Source organism: Manis javanica, chromosome 2 (assembly GCF_040802235.1).
Source record: "Manis javanica isolate MJ-LG chromosome 2, MJ_LKY, whole genome shotgun sequence".
Classification (NCBI taxonomy): domain Eukaryota; kingdom Metazoa; phylum Chordata; class Mammalia; order Pholidota; family Manidae; genus Manis; species Manis javanica.
This window is the reverse complement of record NC_133157.1, coordinates 184,975,218-184,994,770: the sequence shown is the minus strand read 5'-3', so window position 1 is coordinate 184,994,770 and position 19,553 is coordinate 184,975,218.

Here is a 19,553-nt window from a genome sequence, read left to right as displayed (position 1 = left end):
GGATTATGTGATTTTCATTTTTATATTTGTTACTTTCTAGAAATACCTTTGCTAGCCAATTTTCAAAGTTCTTCCTTGGAATAGATTAAATGCCCCAACAGTGGAAGTCTTTCCTCATCCAAGTTCATGAATAATTTGGCATGTTTTCTTAGAGAATTTAGATAGGATTTAATTGTGAGTATTTGAATGTTTGAGATAAGCAGGAAGGAGATGAGCTGAAGGATAGTCACTACTTGACAGCAGGACACAGTGGGAAAGTTCAGCATTATCTTTTTCTAAAACATGAAGTTCTACTCATGATTTTTACGTGAGCATGGACTAAGAAAAGCGTGTCATGTAACATTATTTGGCTTCAAGAATTCATTGTCAGGAGGTCAACAAGGCATGAGTACTAAAAGCCATCCGCTCTTATGGCCCATATTGGGCTGATGCACCAGTGTGTCTGTCCTATTCTCTCTCTTGCCTATTTCTGCTCATTAAACACACACTTTCTCAGCCTCCTTTGCATCTAGGAAAGGCCATGTGGCGCAGTTATGCACTTAGAAAGCTTTTGCTTTTCTGATAAAAGGAGTATAGGTGATAAAGGGGGATAAAGTGGGTCACTGTGACCCGCTTCTCCCTTTTTTTCTTCCTTGAAAATGGCATGATGCCTGGAGCTACAGAGGCTTTTTGGGTAGTCCTCTTGCTATATGATGAGGAAAGGCCACAAGAATTGCTGCAGTGTTAGCCCTGACGTCACATCACTGAGCTGAAGCAGCAACACTATTAACAGCCCGCTTCCAGCCTTCATATTGTTTAAGAAATATAAACCCCTATTTATGAAGTCATTTTAGTAAGATTTTTTGCTACTTGAATGAACTACTAATATAAGCAATCTATGGAAAGAACTATGTTACATACCCATCCTCTGCTTTGTTAATATTTACCACAATACTTATGCCTAAATAGCCACAATTTCTCTCATTTTTTCTCTCCTGTTTTTCAGTATTATCCAAAGTCTGATATTGTTCCCACAGGTTCTTCTCATGGAAACTTAGTAGAGGCTTAAGTTTTAAATTTGGGGGGGAAGCAATATACAAAATCCATTCTAAAAGAAATCAATTCATAAGTAGTTTCATATTCACAATCTAACGTGTGTCGCTCCACCGAGATGAAAATGTTTCCTGGGGCAGTTACACCTGACACGTGGCAGAACTAGTTGCTGTGGGAGAATAAGAAAGAGAAACAGTGACTGCCTCTGTAAGTACAAAGCTGTCTGACAACAGAACTGTTTGTGCATGAAGACAATACTTTTAGAAACCCATAACCTTTAGCAACCTCAGGTGCCAAAAGCAGAGTGTGAAACAACCAGAATTAGAAAAAAATAGGACTTTTCTATTGACTTCATTACAGGAATATACTTTAAAATTTTAAAGAAACTTATGTTTTTTGGAAGAAAAAGGAAACCTCTACTTTTAATCATTTTCAAATTAACCCCTTGATTATACACCTGTGATCTGTTTAGGAGAGTCTGGGTAGCTAACACATTGTTTTGTCTGTTAAGGGTATTATCCATTGTGTCATGTAGTTTCCTGTTTATTAGGTCCTTGGGAACATTTTTGTATCTGCTCATAGAACTGAGAATACTTATAGCTAAGCCATGGGTTTGTTTTTATTCTATGAATATTGTAGCTGACTTAATTGTCAATGGGCAGCTGATTTTGTTTTATTGGATGCTTTAAAAAAATTACCAAAAAGGTATACAAGTCTCACAGCATTAGTTCCTATTAGAAAATAATGGGGTTAATTAGGTCAAATTTTCATATAATGGCCATAAATGACTGGCCCATATATATACCCAATGTCTCCACTTGATGTTTCCCAGTACTAACTCAGGATATGCAGTGTTAGCCAACGTTATATGAATTTTCAAATTTTTAGTTACTCTTACCAGCTTTAAGGATTTTCATTATAATTACAATAAGTAGAGATTAATGGACATTTTAAATTAAGATAAACAATTCCAAATATATATAATTCCTTTAACATCACAACTGAAGTTTCTTTTTCACTCGAGTTGAGTCCAAAACAGCTGTTTCTGATCAGCATCAGTCTTCCTCCCGCCCAGACTCCTTTTAACTTCTGAATTAACCATCTTGAATATGTGGCTCCCAAGATTAGCCTTCTGCTGTACATCAGGCCTGCAGCAGAGGAAGATCATGAGAATGGAGCCTGTGGAGTGGCCAGGCCACTCATATTTCACTAGCCTAAAGTCAGCCACGTGGCCACACCTATGTGCAAGGGAAGCTGCAAAATGAATTCCAGCTCTGTGCTCGAGAGGAGAAAACACGTTAAATGAAGACCTAGCCAGTCTCTGCCACAGTGAAACAGGTAATAAAGTAAAAGGTACAGAGCGTTTTATAACCTGGAGATGGAAAATTCAATTAACTCTAAGCACTCGGCGAAAAGATAGGCTACACCCCAAGGGGGACTGTGGAATTCTATCTACCCAAATCATGTGTTAAAAAGTGAAAGAGGCTATGATAAAAATATGGTAAGGGTAAAATATGAAAGACACTCTGCGATCACATGGCAGGCACATTCCTCCTCCAGTGAACAGGTAGGCAGAACCAAGCCAACTGCAAACAGCAGCTCAGGGTGTTAATCCGTTGCTCAGATAGAGTCATCCTGGAAACATTCCCAGCTTATGAATTTTTTCTGATAATCTGTATTGCAGTTCCAAATAACTCCAGCCTGCCTGAAATGCCTCCCTGCTCACCTTGGCTGGTTAAAGTGACTTTGCTTCCTCGAAGAAAGTGTAAAAAAAGAGTATGCAGATGGTGAAGCCTATCAAACTTGCAGTATGATTACTTTTGTGTTAGATTTTAGGAGTTAAGTTTTGTAACCATTGTGACGATCAGTTTGTGTTTGTTATTTAAGAAGGCTGAAGTGCTTCAGAGAGTCTTGCAAATTAGCCTTGTGGTTTTATTTTGAAGTAATAAATTGGTACTCAATTTGTGATTGTCATTTGAAGGTTGTAAAATAATTGAATACGTTCATGAATAATGTTTGAATGTTTAGGAGGACCAAGTGTACAACATGTATAAGTTAGTCTTACTAGATTTATAGGAGTTAATTGACATGTAGAAAGATTTTACTTGCAAGGTTTGTTAAGTGTTGTGCCATCAGGCATTTGAAATGTTTCAGAAAATCAACTATATTAAATTTGTAAGGGTAGTTGAAAATGTTTAAGAAACTTAATTGCATGTGTGAAGGTGGTCAGTAGTTTGAGAAGTTTAATCTTTTTAAATTTATAAGTTAACTGACCACTAATCAAGTAAAAAAGCAATTGTTCTCACTTTTATATGAAAATCATTATATTTACAAATAGAATAAATTTATAAATTAGATTTATAGGCTGTTTGAAGACAAAAAAGGTAAAATAAAATGTTCAAACAATTTTAACAAATTGAATATTAATTAAATAGAGTAGATATGAGCAGTTCATTTTGCTCACAAATCTCTCATGATTAAATACTTAATTGTAAGGAGTAAGGAAGAGGAAAGAGAGTGGTAGGCATTTTGTAAAAAGTAGGACTAAAAGCACTTGAACAAATTTATTTCTTTCAAAGTGTAGTATGAGGCTAGAAATTGGTCTGGGGCATCTTTAGCCAAAAAAAAGGCCAAAAACAATCTTAAAATATCACAATACCATAATTTGAAAATCAGAAAAGGTACAGTAGGTTGCTATATTATATTCACATTAAATTTTCCCAAAATCAACTACATGAGCTTGGGTATGACAAAAGAAGTTAATTCTGTCTCAGTCTCCTAAAGCCTCCTAAAAAGTAAGGGAATTTTCAAGAGCATTGTTGCCTTAGATTAACTTTAGACTGTAATGAGAAGTTGGGCATGTCTCTGCCTAAATGTCCACATGACCTGAGCCTCCAGATTGCATTTCACCCCCAGGAGGGAGGGTGGTCCAGCTGACCTTGTTGGGGAGCTCTAACAGGGCTGAGTGGGGAATGTGAAGGAAGCTGGCAGGGTCTGAAGAACTGGAGACAGGCTGTGGCCCCAGAAGGGTGGGCCTTGCCTTGGAAGGGGACTAGGGTGTTGAGGCGTATCGGGGGAGCCCGTGGAATTGACAGGAGAATCGGGGCCATTCCAGGAATTGTGTCCAGAGCAAAGCAAGAGAGGGCAGGTCACAGCCCTAGGAAAGGGGTCTGACTGGGCTTCAATATTGGCACCAGGTCCTGTGACTACAGAGCATCTCTGGGACCAGGAGGGTCCTGTGGAGGTGGCACTCACAACGGGAATGTCTGGCCATGCAATGCAGAGATAGAGAGCAGAACAGAGACCAGATATAACCAGCACTCCCACCAGCCCAGGGACAGGAGAGGCCCGTGGGGGAAGTGGAGGCTCTTTAAGAACAGGTGGAAGAGCCACTCGGTGTCCCGAGCTTTAAGATCTGAGGTAATAATTATCATCTTCACTGTGAAATAGTTAAAGAAGGAAGAGAGCAGGATATCGAGGTTGTGAAGTGTGGTGGGGAGAGCATAGACTGTACAAAAGTGCAGGTGGCTGGTGTGGGGTGTAGAAAAGGTGTATTACCAGCATCCTGGGCCTCTACCCTCTAAATAACAGTAATACCCCTTAAATTTTGAGAACCAAAAATGTCTCCAGACATTGCCAAATGCCCACTGGGGAACAAAATGGTCCACATCTAAGAACCACTGTTCTAGAATGCAAGCTCTGTGAATACTGGAACCTTCTCTCTCTATATCGCCAGCACCTACAAACAGCACTAGTAAATATTTATTTACCAATGAACAGCTCACAGATAGTATCACAGCAGTCAGTGGAAAAGTAGTGAAAATATGATAATACAATTACAAAACCTTCCTGGGTTAAATAGGCGAAAACTGATTGATATAAGAGAGAGCCAAATAGATTTATCCCAGGAAAGTTTAGAAAGAAATAATGCTTATACATACCATGAACTACTATTCAGCCTTTAAAAAGAAAAAAAATTCTGTCATATGTGACAACATGGATGAAACTTCAGGACATTACATTAAGTAAACTAAGCCAGTCACAGAAAGACAAATTCTGCGTGATTCCACTTCTGTGAGATTCCAAAACAGTCAAACTGGTAGAAGCAGAGAGTAGAATGGTTGCCAAGGGCAAAGGGGGAATTGCTATTAGATGTAAAGTTTCAGTTATGCAAGATGAATACGTTCTAGAGATCTGCTGTACAACACTGTGCTTAATAATCAGCAATACTGTGTTGTATGTACAGTTAAAAATTTGTTAGGAGAGTAGCTCTCATATTAAGTGTTCTTAATATTTAAAAAAATAAACAATGGTCAGTTTATCCTTAAATTTTAAAACTTATTTTTCTAGTCAGTATGTTGTTTGGTTTATTTGTTCATGTTAATAATGAATATATGTTTACCATTATAAATATGTTTTCAATACATTTAGATACAGGTGTGTTACTTCTCTGGAGTTTTAACATTCCAACTGGAAACCCACCTCTGCTTAAACCACAGAACCCATTATGTTACTTAAGTGAGTGGACCTCTACTCCATCCAGTGATAGTAACAAAAGGCACAGGTCTTAGAGTGAAGGAGGAGTGCACGAAGCACCTTTAACATTTCCCCCCAACTGTCAGGCTGCAGTAGCCGTGCCTCAGAGGAATACCGGGTTGAGCTGGTAAGTGGGCAAGATTTTGGTGAATCTGGGAGGCCAGGCCAAAGAGTTGTTTTAAGGTAGTGAGCACTGGAGAGCCGTGAGTTACCTGGTGAGTGCAGGTGCAGGTTGTCAGCAATGCCCTCAGAAGACTCTTCAGGCATTGGTGGCTGGGCACACAGTGGAGGGGAGAGAGGCGCCAGGATATGCTGGGAAGCCAAGGGAGTTGGCTGCTGGGGCGCCGAGCCAAAGGAAGGGAGTGTAGGAAGCACAGCAAAGCTGTTCTGCTGAGTGAGGACAGAGTTTTCACAAGGCTCATTAAGGTTTACAATTCACTGAATTTAACAGTGTAATAATGATAATGGATTTAGATTCCTTTTAAAAACAAGTCTGAGAGAGGGTTACTAAGGCAGGGTCATGGAGACCTAGGCAAACCAAAACTCTCGAGGCTTTAGATGGCCTTGGCCAGTGAGAGCAAATCTGGTGTTATTTGACGGCAAGGGGATTGTTTTGTCTCAAGGGTAATCAGCTTTAAGATAAGATTGTAGGATGGGATCTTCACTTGAAAAATTATTGACTTACATTAAGATCTAGAGAGTAATTTTCAGCTATTATGAAGTTTCAAAACCTCTTAGCCTTGCTGTTTTGATTCTTACGACGTTATGACAGAGAAAGCCAGCAAAAACCTATATCCACTGTTCTTTTCTCCCTCAGTAACAGAACCCTGGTTTTTCATCTGGAAAGATGGATTCCCAGAAAATACACCTCATTTCCTAGTTCCCTTGCTAAATGTGGCCCTGTGGCTATATTCTGACTAATGAAATGGGGGCAGAAGTATCATATGGAAGCTTCTGGGAATATTCCTTTAAAGACTCCCAGTCTCTGCTCTTTGTCCTCTCAGGTTCGTCAGCCTCTCCTCCATCTTGCTGCTGTCCTGTGCCGAGCTGCAGTCATCCTGGGCCATAAGGAGGCAGGCCCCCCCTAGGGATGACAGAACGGGGAGCAAAAGGGGGCTTGGGCCTTAAGGACTCTGCAGAGCTGTCACACCATTCCTGGAGTGCCTAACTGGGCCTTCACATGAAACAGAAATGATCTCATATTTGGTGTAAGCCCTTTGTGGAGTTTTCTGTTACCTGCAGTCAAAACTAATCCTCAGTAATACAAAAAATAAAATTCTATTCTATTAATTCCTACTCATCCTATCATGAATATTTTTGAACTTCTCTCATTCATTCTTTCTTCCCCACAATTTGTCCCACATGTCGTTGGTAAGTGATCTCTTAAAGTTCTGACTGAGTCCTGTCACCTCACCTGCTGCCACCTGTGTTTGAGAATCTTCAGTGTCTCCTCATTGCCCTCCAACCATGTCACACCTCCTCAGCCTGGTGTGTAAAGGCTCTGCAGTCTGCATCCACCTACCTTTCTAGCCTTCTCCACTACTCCCTCAGCTTGGCCTGAATGCTCCTCTCCTCCTGAATGTTTATCCCCATCTCCACCTGTCAAAGCTCTACACATCTTTCAAGCCCCATCTCCAATGTCACACTTCCCAAGCAGATTTTCCTCTTTTCCTTCAACAGGGTGGGACCCCTTTTTATGCTACATCCATAGCACTGTGTATCTCTCACCTGATAATTAATTACACTCCGTGGTGTCTTTTATTTTTCCGTCCTTATTTTATTCCCATCCTAGATAACAAGTCTTGTGAAAACAGAAACTATGTTTATTATCTGTGTAATCTCTATTGCTCTTAACATAATTATTATTTAGGATGGATGATGCTTCATATTTGTGGAAGTGAACCAAGGCTTCTTGGCATAGAAAGAAACCAATATGCTTCATTGCTGATTGGTTTTAGATTTTACTGTTCAGTCTCTGTTTTATCCTCTAGCTCTTCTTGAAACAGAGCCCTTTGCAATGGTGAGGATAATCAGGTACTGTCTTGCCTACTTAGTTGTCATCTATTATTATTGTATTAAATCCCTATGATATTAGGGACTATGTTTTAAACTTATTTTCTGTTTCCTTCCCTGTCATCTCCCCACCCAGCCTCTCATAGCTCTTTGCTCATTGCTACACTCACTGAACTATTATGCTTGTTAAAGTAACAAATGAAGTCAAATTACTTCTTCCTTGACATGGTTTACAATTTCTTTCCCAAGACCTTGTTTTTTCCTCTTCCAGTCTGGTTTGCCACTCATTCTGAAGCTCTTAGCTTTCTTTTGCTCAGTTTCCCAAGCATCCAGGGATCATTCCCAGCTCCTCTGAGAGTTCTCAGGTGTCTACCAACCCAAAAGAAATAATACAGCTTTTCTTTGGTCTCCATATAATGGAAAGATGGTATAGTACCAGAGGGCTCTAAGTGCCAAATTCTTTGTAAAGTGCATGATCATAACATAGGCAGGATTTTTAGATATCTACATGGGTATGTTTAAATCATAAATTACTATGGGGCCAGCAAGTATGATGCTATGAGGTCAACATTCCAGGATAAATAAGATTGTTCTTATTTGTTTTTCTATGAGTACATCCTACCATTTTCAAATTGGAACTAAAGTAGATTAAAATATGTTCATTTTATGATTTCAGGCTTACAGAGTATCCCCAGGGAACATGAGGTTGGGAAAGACGTCCAGGACACCACCACTAACAGAAGGGTCTGTAGCAGGTAGACTCTCCATAAGTACTTCCAAGTAGAAGTATTTCTTTTCTAAAGACCATGCTATTTTCTAACATAGCTTTCTCCATCTTCTGTCCCTGGTATCCCTCTTCGATGGTATCTTATTTGATTAATATGTGCTCAGTGGGTGAGCATCCCCAGAAGTAAATTTTTATAGTATCAGTTATAAAATTTGAGCTTTTTACAGCTCAAATTTTATAGCTGATACTAGATTTACTTCTTAATTCCATTCTTCCACCCAACCCGACCAAGAGTTCTTTGTCTCAAGCATTCTGTCACTGAGGACAATATGGTCCTACTATTTGAGTCTGTGGACCATGCCTGCAAATTGAGGCCACTACACTTCACATGGCCTCAGAAGTGATGATCCATAACCTGGTTTCCTGCTCACATAAATTCCCCAAAACGTACTTCCTTCTTTTGTGAACACATACCTCCAGCCAGCACCCGTAATCTATTCTTCTTCTTTTGTTTAGATAGTTCCTGAACACCTCTACCAGCAGTCATTCAACCCATACTGAATCACAGTGCTGTCAGCTCTCTTCATTTTCAAAGTTCTGTTCAGTTCAACAGACCTTTGTTGACAGACTGTCTCATGTAAAGCCTTATTCTAGGCTGTGAGGATATAAAGATTAAGATATGGTTCCTGCCCTGAAGAGGAGGGGCTTATAATCTCCTCTTTTCTTTTTATATATTTGATACTCCTCCAGTCATTGCTCCGCATGAATATTATATTTCCTGGGAATTGTCATTTTTCAGAGATGGAGGCTATACCACATGGTTCTGCTATTCAAGCAGGCAAAACATTAAGATGAATGTCCTCCCATATCTCTCCCACTCTCCAAACCTGACTCTTGACAATTTTGTGTCAGAAATGGCCTAATTTTGAGACAGGGACCCTGGGTTTAGACAGTGTAGGGTAAAGGCCTCCAGGAAAAAGCAAAGCAAGTTAATCACAGCCAGAACAATGTAACAATGTGCAAAGAGACCCCTACCAAAACTCATGTTAAACATTGAGCAAAGTCAGAGTCACATTAATTCTATAAGGTAAAAAAATCAAACTAGGAATATAGACATTCTTCAGTGAAATTAGTTAAAACTAAAAAGCCAGTAGTAACTTGGCCTGGAATGTTTTAAATATCCCCCAGATAAGAAAATACCTCAGTATAGCCCATGCCTTTACTGTGTCAATTAAATCATGCTATTGTAAGATTTACTTTAGCCTGCTAAAAGGCCCCGGCTTATTTTTTGACTTTACACAGGTGCTGCTTTTCTTCCTCCAGCCCTAATCAAATAATTTGCAACCTGGGCAATTAATTTAGCAAGCAAGCTCAGTCATAAACAACATAGTATAAACAGAATGAATTCCATCTTAAAGATAATATTGCCTATTAAAACTCAAGAAGTTAAAAAGTAAGTTTCTTAACATACTCTTTAACAAACAGACAAGAATTCAGCCCACCTTGGGAGCAGGACAGGCAGTCTTAATTAATATGCTCCCAGACTGAGAAGCTGCTATCCGGGAAAGTATCAAAGCAGTACCTTTCTTGTGTTAAGCTAACTTTGCAGAATAACCCGGACTGATGAGAAACTCAGTGTCTCTTCAAAGATAAACATTTGGGGACCATCTGGCAGGTCTGCATCCCTAGCCCTTTGTCTCTCAACTGCCTATAAATCCCCTAGACAACGCATCACTACGGACTCTCTTGTCCCCTCCCAGCACAAGCCAGGAGCTCTTTCCTCCTACTTTATCTCTAAATAAAACCCTCTCACTTGCTCTCCTACTTTGAGTGTTTGCAAAGTTTGTTCTTCAGCTCCATGAACAAGACCCCAGCTTCAATTTGACTTTTCCTGTATACTGCAGGGAGGATTTGGGAGAGAAGGAACTCTATTTTGCCCTGAAACAAAATGAAACTTGAATCTGGTGCACTTGAACCACCTACTGGCTGGTTCCTATGATTTCATACTAATAGGATTATCTAGGTATTTTGCATGAAAATCTGGTAACTAAACGAATGCCCCTCATTAGAAATTAAAGAGGATGTAAGAGGATATACCAGAGATCCCAAGGAAACCTAAGAAGATAGGATTGGAAGAAAGCTATGAAAATAAAAATCTGTGAAAGGTTGTATTTCCTTTGCTTTGATTCTTCCATTCTCCAAACCCCTCTCATACTTAGCTTCTTATTTTTGATCTAGAGGAAGTATTTATACCTCTTCTCAGAAGGGGAGGTCCACCAAGGAGTCAATATTGCTATTTCTCTAGTTAGGCCATCTCCACATAAGGTCCTCTCTCCACTGGTGGCTCTCACTAAAGGTATAGCCTTTCTGATTAATCTTCTTCCATTAGCACCTATTAGGTGTTTATGTCCTCCTTGTTATCCTGATTTGTGAACTTCATTACACTTTAAAAATGTCTCTCTTCCTTCTGATTTTGAGTTCTATTACAAAGCCTCTTCTGTGAACTTAGCCTTGGGTAGCATCCTGCCTGATCCCTTCTTCCTGGCCTTCCTCCATCAACTACATAAGCATGTGGGTGAGTGTAGAGGCAGCCAGGACAGACCCCTCAGATGAGAACTAGCAGGAGAGGGTGAAAGTAGGGGGCAATTACGACTGGAGATTTTTGAGATTTCTTGAAGTTCTTGAAGTTTGTTACCTCCCCAGTGGTTGTCCTTGTGTGTGTGTGTGTGTGTGTGTGTGTGTGTGTGTGTGTGTGTGTGTGACTTTATTTCCACCAAGCAATCTCCTTAAAACAAAAATGAGATTGTGTGGTTTTCTCAGAAGCAGCAGGAGGTCTACTTGAGGAGTGGGATGCAGAGCCTGCATGTTACTCTAAAGGTCAGTGTAAGCCAAGAGAGGGGCTTAAAGTGGAGTGTCCCTGGAATCCTGGGAAGGAAAGTTAAGCAAGAAAAATGCTTGGGACTGGTGACCAATAAGAATGGAAGGGCTGAGAAAGGACCATGCCTGAGATTGAGAAGTAGGGGAGTCGTGTCTGAAGAAAGGCTCAGCTCCCAAGTTTGTCTGTGGCTCTATAGGTGGTCTTTGACATTTCTGTACATTTGGAGACTAAGTGAATGAGAGTCCAGGTTTTCATGGGAGTGCCACCGTGCTTCAAGTCAGAAGGCCAAGATTCAAGTCCTGGATCCTGAGCTCCCTGTTCGTGTGATCAAGACTCAATCTCTTATTCCCTCTGAGTTCTTGGTTTCTTCACTTGTGAAGAGGATACCAACATCTGCCTGCCTACCTCTCAGTTAATAGGTATCAGTAGAGGGCCATTTTATTCCACATACCAAGCTAGGTGCTGGGCCAGTGAATGAGACAGAGATATCCCTTCTGTCTTACAGTTTGTGTTCTAATTTGAAATTGGAGCGACTGTGTACAGTATGGTGAAGTCACAAAGGAAAAGCCCCTGGACTTACGGGCACATTCGCCAGGACACCTAACCCAGATGTGGAGGTCAGGAAAGCCTTCCTTGATCAAGCAAGGTTTGAGCTGCGATGCAGAGGATGAGTAGAACTTAGACCATTGAAGCAGGGAGGTGAGAGCTGGTCATGGTAAAGGAACAGCAGTGAGAAGACTGGGGTGGGGAGAGCATGGCATATTGAACCAAGAAAAGGGCAAAATGAGTGGGAGTGTAAAACCACATTGGGAATGTGGAGCAGACTGCACTTGGCCTTCTAGGCTGTCTATAGATGAATTCTAAGGGAGATAGAATGAATCATGCAGTGTGGACTTTTCTTGGGCCTGCTGTCCTGGTCATCACTTTGCATGTATCATCTCATTTTTCTCTCCCAATAGCCACAAGTTTTAATTATTAACTGATGGAGACAGAGCTCAAATTCAGACAGCCTGCCCCAGCCCCACACTATTATATGCTTTATACAAAAACTCTGTGCAGACTCATAGACAGTATGCCAACATTACATATGGATAGCTTAGACCCAGAAGGAATTGTTTCTCCCAAGATCGCTTTGGGATATTTCTGTTTTTGTAGGATGTATTTCCCAAGGCCACAGAGAATGTGAAAAATGAAATCAGCTTCCTTTTTCAAGAAACTCATGAGGAACAAATGAGTTTGTTCCTCTCTCTGGTCAACACCCTGGCAGGAAACTTACACTGTTGCCTGTAACAAGTACAAGAACCTTGAGGAGGAAGGAGTGTTTTCCCTTGCCTATAATTTAGTTTCCTGTTTTGCTTTCTAAAATTTGCATAGATTTTTTTTAATGCTGTTTGGAAAAAATTTTTTTTTTCATTTTTTCCATGAGACACGATTTATGGTGCTGAGTGATCAGCCATAGGAGCTGCACGGGATTGGCTTGATTTTCCTGGATATAAACTCTGCTACCTCCTCTCTGAAGCCTTCTGTGCACTGTTGCCATTCACTTAGAAATATCCACTCCTTCCTTTGTGCTTTGATGCTGGCCCCACATATTCTTGTGGCACTTTGTTGAGCTTATTTGCTTAGAGGCCTGTTACTCTAGTAGACTGTCAGCTCCTCAGAGGCAGGAATTGACTGACTTATCTGTTTATTCCCTTACTTACATGGTGCCCAACACATAGTGGCCACTCAATAGATGCTTATAGAATGAGAGAACTAATAATGGCTACTTGAAGGATATCAGCATCAATTGGTACCTACTTGTGGCAAGCACTATGCCATAGCTTACATGCCTGATCTCATTAAGTTCTTACAAGCCCACTAGATACTCTTATTCCTCATTTTTCAGGTAGGGAAATTGGGGATCAAAGAGTTAAGGAAATCACACAGGTAGCAAACAAATGAGCCAGGAGTCAAAATCAAGGGCTCTTTCCCCTTATGCCTCTTTGGCCTCCTTAAGGTGGCAGATGGAGGTAGACAGCACCTCAGAGGTTTGCTGATGCTCACAGGTGCTGGCTGGTTTTTAAAAGCTGTCTCTTAATTTAGCATGGCGAGGCTTGTTTAGGGGCAGCTCTAGCAGAATGAGGTTATAGGGACCATAATTGTTTTCATTTTCTGCTCTCTTTTCCAGAAGAGGCAGCGTGGAGCTAGAGAAGGAAAGAGGTCATGGGCCAGGCGGGCAAGGATTCAAATCCTAATTCTGACGCACTAACCAGCTCTGGGTCTCTTACAGAGGGACAGCCACACCCACTGCATGGGAGCATGGCGAGTAAGCCAGATTTCAAGGAGAGTGGCTGGCACACAGGAAGTGCTTTATAAAGTGCAACTGTTTTTATATTACTGCATCCTGTCCTCTGGCTGTAGCGGGCTCAAGGCATCAGGCACAGTTCTCTCTCTCTGTCTGGAGCACCCTCCTCCCGTTGGGATGGGATGACACAGTCCTCCACAGGACACCTGCCTTCTCTCCTTGAATCCTGCTGTACAGTTTGTTTGCTGTTTGTTATTTGGTTGTTGGTTGGCTGGCTGGTATAGGAAGACCTTGGAGTCTTGGCATGGCTAGGTGTCAGTAAACTAGAACCTGCAGGCTAAATTTGTCCCTCCCCTACTTTTTGTGTGGCCACAAAATAAGAATGGTTTTTACATTTTTAAAGAGTTGAAAAAAATTAAAAAAAAATACTGTTTTGGGACAAATGAAAATCGTATACGATCCAAACTTCAGTATCCATAAATAAAGTTTTATTGGAACACAGCCATGCTAGTTTGTTTACATATTGTCCACAGCTGCTTTCCTGTTAGAACGGCAGAGTTGAGTAGTTGCAACAAAGACTGTACAGCCTGCAAAGCCTAAAAAATTTCCTATCTGGCCCTTTACAGCAAATGTTTGCCAATCCCTGGTATAAGCAAATAACAACAGAAGATTCCTTACCCAGAAATACACAACCAGACTTCCTCTTCCCCCCTTCACCCCATCCCCAAATATAGCCTCAGGTCAGACATTCTTTTGGACTAACAAATTGCAAATACTCCCTGAGAACTTGACCTTCTTCACACTTTTCATTTTGACTTAATGATACCTTAGCTCAACACAGAGAAGGGAAAAGGAGAAGGTGGAAGGAGATGAGGAGGAGAAAGAAAGAGCAAGAGAAGAGAACAGACAGAGAGAAAGTAAGCAAAGCCATAAATAAATGCGTTCCAAACAAGCAAATCCATAAACAGGAAAGAGAAACATTTAACAGAAATGTATAAGTTCCCCTGCTTTCTCTGCAACTGGCACAACCACATCATCTCTTCTTCAAGAAAGTATAACAAGGTAGCAACAAGAACCAGTAACACCAGTTAGAGAAGATGATTGATTATTCAAGCAACTGTGGTTGAAGCAATTTAGGACGGTCGACGGAGATGAACTCAGAACTCCTGGCAGAGTTTGGCTGTCCCATCAAACAAGCTAAGGAGTCAGAACTCTCTCAAAGGAATCACTGAATCCTTTAAAAAGAAAGAAGCAGTCATTTTAACAATACAACCTTCATGTTGAAAGACTATATAATAAGCAACAAGGAAAGCCCTGGGAGAAAAAGAAGTGGACTTTATTTTTAAAGTACAAATTTTTAAGTTTCCACACTCACCATATTAGCATAAATCTTATTTTCTTGGGAGAAAGAAAAGCCCACGTGATGGTAATACCAGAGAAGATCTGGTTTTATCCTCGGTGCAAAAGAACCTCATAACAAGATTTCTGGGTGCAGGAATAGGGGTTGTTAAAATACCAGAATAAGCCCTGCAATGCATTTCTCCATTTGAAGACAAAGACCAGAGACAAGACCGTATGAGCGCAAGTGTTTGCCGAGATCACGTCCCACAGGGCTTTGTTTTTTTCGGGTGTGTACTTGACACAGAGGAGAGATTTCATCTAAATAGAACCCACAGAGGGATGTGAAATGCTGAAAAATCTCCTTTTATCATGTCCAAGACACTTGCTATTAACAAAAGATTTAAAAATGGCAGAAAATCATAAAGCAAAGCAGTGCAGGCTAAGAGAACAGTGAGACGCTAGGGAAACACCGCAGCACTGTCTACCCTCCACCTCAGTTAGCATTTGCTTGTGCCCCTGCCTCTCCCAGTTCCCGGGTTCCACAGTTCCCAACTTGGGGGAGTTGGCTAACACATTTAAGCAAAAACTGTAAAGGGCCTCCTGATAGTTCATTGCCACAATTAGATAGCAAATAAGCAAGGGGAAAATGAAGAGAAATCATGACTGTCAAGGTCACCAACAACAAGGCTAGTTTGAGAAGCTATCACCTCCAGGAAGAGCCTAAGGAGGTACAATGACTGAATGTAATGTGGTATCTTGGGGGGATCCTGGAACAGAAAAAGGACATTAGATAAAAAAGAAAATGATATTAGAAAGAAAAAGGGTATTAGAGAGATGAAGTTATGGACTGTGATTAATAATGTATGAATATCAATTTATTAATTGTGACAAATCTACCATAGTTTTGTATCCCCAAAACTTCCCAGTGGGCTCACCACAAGAAGGAAGTAGATTGTCCCCAAGACCCTGCAATGGCCTGAGTCAGTGTTTTACAAGGGAGAGTGGCTGTGAGATTTAATGGGTGTTATTATTGACAGAGACAGAGGAAGGGAGGGAGAGGGAAAAAAAGAGGGCAGAAAGGTGGGGGGACAGAAAAGATGGTCTTTGACTAAACACATTTCAGAAAAACTAGATTAAAACCAATTAAACATATTTCTTTACTCCAGGACTTCTCAGAGCCTTTATTTTGCTTATTCATGTGGCCAGAGCTATAGAATACAGGGTTTCCCAAACGTATTTGATTATGAAGCTCTTTTATTACAGAACACCTCTCAGGACTAGCTTCCTCTTGAAGATACTTTGGAAAACACTAATTTATGCAACCTGAGGACTAAAATAGATGAAAACTGCTAAAGGGTCTGCCACAGTAAAGTTAAAAAACAGTGAAAACTATCTAATTAGCCAGCACTGCATCACTAAATGGTTTTTACCTGGTTCTTTCAGGGACCTCTAAAGCAAGAAATTCTACCAAACTAATTGCTGAAAAATTCTCATTTTATGTCTAAACTCTCAAGAGCCTAATAGCCTGTGTGTCTTGTTAAAAGTAACTGGAGGAGGAAACTATTAACACGAGGCTCAGTTGATATGCTCCATTGCTAAACAGAAGACATTTGTATCTCAGCTCTTTGAAAAGTTACACAAATTTGTATGGACAATGAGTATTTGGTCGAGATTCATTAAGTGCAGAGATGAATAAATCCTCCCTATCCTGGGGAACAAAGGCAGTTCAGTTTGCAAATAACTGCAGACACAAAAATATATCTTGGGCAGCTGGAATATTTAGAACTCATACATGAGAAATTGTACATTTTATTCCTTTAGATGTGCACTTTGTCAAGTCTAAGCTGCAATTTGATATAATCAATTTGGGCAGTTGTGTTTCTTTAGCTGAGATTAAAACAATAGGCTCAGACTGTGCAGGATTTTCTTGCAAATTTGTTCCAAAATTTAATAGATGACAAGGGATAAGATTTGAATCTTGACAACACAGCTTTGTTATGAGTTACATTAATAGCATTTTTATCAAGCTCTGACTACTTTTAGCACAATCTTTGAGGAACTGGAAAAATCTTGCTTGAGATGATGCCTTTAAAGTAGCAGAGAAATAATTGTTGAGGAAACAGAAGACCTGAGACAGCAGAATAGAGTATGGAATCAGAATTGAGCAGAAAAAGCACACAAATTTTGGAGGGTAACTGATGAGGATTTGAACCCTAGATCCACCTCTTCAAAGCTGAGTGACGTTGGACAAGTCACTTTTGGAACCTCAACTTCCTCATCAGTCAAGTGGGAAAAAGAGTGTCACCCTTGCAAGGTTGTTGTAACAGAGATAGTATTTGCACTGTGCCTTTTACAGTACCAAACACTTAACCGCACTCTCGGTAAATGAATTCTACTAAGAAAGTAACCATCACCAATCTTAAACTGCATGGAGTTTAGCAAGTAAGTGCTATAGTATTAACACAAAATAAATGAAAGCTCGGTTTTTAGGAAACAGAAGGAAGAAAAAAGTGTAGGCCAGCTAAAAGCAAATGCTATATGGAAAGAACAACTTTATTTGCATCAGCCGAGTTTTTGGAAAGCAGGCAAGACTAATAAATGCTTAGCCTTTTAGCATAACTGACTCAATTACAGTGGTTCTGCTAAAGTCAAGTTTGTAAAATGGGCTGTCCTGTACTCCTCAGATCAAAATATTCTAAAAACATTACCCCCTAGGTTCAAACAAGAAAACGATTAGATCCTCAAAAATGATCCAATGAAAGTGAACCAAGGAAATGTTTCCCAAAATACATTCTGCATGTCACTCACTGGGGGTAGGGGTGGGGGCTGTGGAATTATATAATTTAGGAGCCATTGGGTTGAACAGTTAAACTAGTTTCTAAGCTTCTTTAAAAAAGTAATGCATATTCATAGATAAAAATTCAACAGTACAAAAGGGCATAAAATGAAAAGTAAGATTTATTCTCATTTCACCTTCTGTCCCCTAGTTCTTCACAGAATCAAAAATTGTTAACAGTTTCTTGTATATCTTTTCTTTTGTTTTGTTATCATTAATCTACAATTACATGAAAAACATTATGTTTACTAGGCTCCCCACTTCACCAAGTCCCCCCCACAAACCCCATTACAGTCACTGTCCATCAGTGTAGTAAGATGCTGTAGAATCACTACTTGTCTTCTCTGTGTTGTACAGCCCTCCCCATGCTCCCCCACAACATTTACATGCTAATCGTAAGGGCTTCTTTCTTTTTCCCCGCCCTTATCCCTCCCTTTCTACCCATCCTCCCCAGTCCCTTTCCCTTTGGTAACTGTTAGTCCATTCTTGGGTTCTGTGAGTCTTTTGCTGTTTTGCTCCTTCAGTTTTTTTCTTTGTTCTTATACTTCACAGATGAGTGAAATCATTTGATACTTGTCTTTCTCTGCCTGGTTTGTTTCACTGAGCATAATACTCTCTAGCTCCATCCATGTTGTTGCAAATGGTAGGATTTGTTTTCTTCTCATGGCTGAATAATATTCCATTGTGTATATGTACCACATCTTCTTTATCCATTCATCTACTGATGGACACTTAGGTTGCTTCCATTTCTTGGCTATTGTAAATAGTGCATCTGTCTTTTTCAAACTGGGTGCTGCATTCTTGGGGTAAATTCCTAGAAGTGGAATTCCTGGGTCAAATGGTATTTCTATTTTGAGCTTTTTGAGGAACCTCCATACTGCTTTCCACAATGGTTGAACTAATTTACATTCCCGCCAGCAGTGTAGGAGGGTTCCCCTTTCTCCACAACCTCGCCAACATTTGTTGTTGTTTGTCTTTGTCTTTTGGATGGTGGCGATCCTTACTGGTGTGAGGTGATATCTCATTGTGGTTTTAATTTGCATTTCTCTGATGACTAGCGATGTGGAGCATCTTGTGTATCTTTTCAGAGGTATTATACACATTTCCAAGCCTCTTACTTCATCACAATATAGGTAGATATAGGTAAATAGCTTTCACAAGTGGTATCATATGATACACACTTCTGCATCTTCCCCTGTTTAGTTAATATATGTTGGGGGAAATATCAATTCATTTAGATAAGTAGTTGCCAAACAGCGGTGATGACTAGAAATGTTTTTCATGGTCACAAGTTGGGTGTGGTGTGGATGCTACTGGCAACTAGTGGGTAGAGTTCAGAGATGCTACTAACACCCTACAATGCACAGGACAGTCTCCTACACAAAGAATTATCTAGCTCAAAACAGCAATGGTGCTGCTCTTGGGGCACCCTGATTTAGATCTATTTAGGGTTTTTTAATGGCCACACACTATTCCACTATATGGATGAATCATCATTTATCTAACTAGTATAATATGGGTGTCATTTAGGCTATTTCAAGTCTTTTACTAGAAAAAAGACAAACTGAAATGAATATTCTCAGACAAATGCAGAAGCACATCTATAAAATAACATTCTGTAAAGGGAATGGGGGCCCAACGAGTGTGTGCGTTTTTATCATAAATATTGTCAGTCCCACAAAGATGATACAGCAATTGACACCGCCTGCAACAATGTATGCAAATTCCTCTTTCCTCCTATTCTACCCCAAACAGTGTAGTAACATAATTTTTTATATTTACCAATCTAACTGATTAGAACAGTGTTATTTAAATTTGTCTTTATTATAAGTGAAGTTGAACTTGGGAAAGAATTTTATAAAATTTCCAAGGAAAGTTTAACAGTAACTTAACGATTATTTGG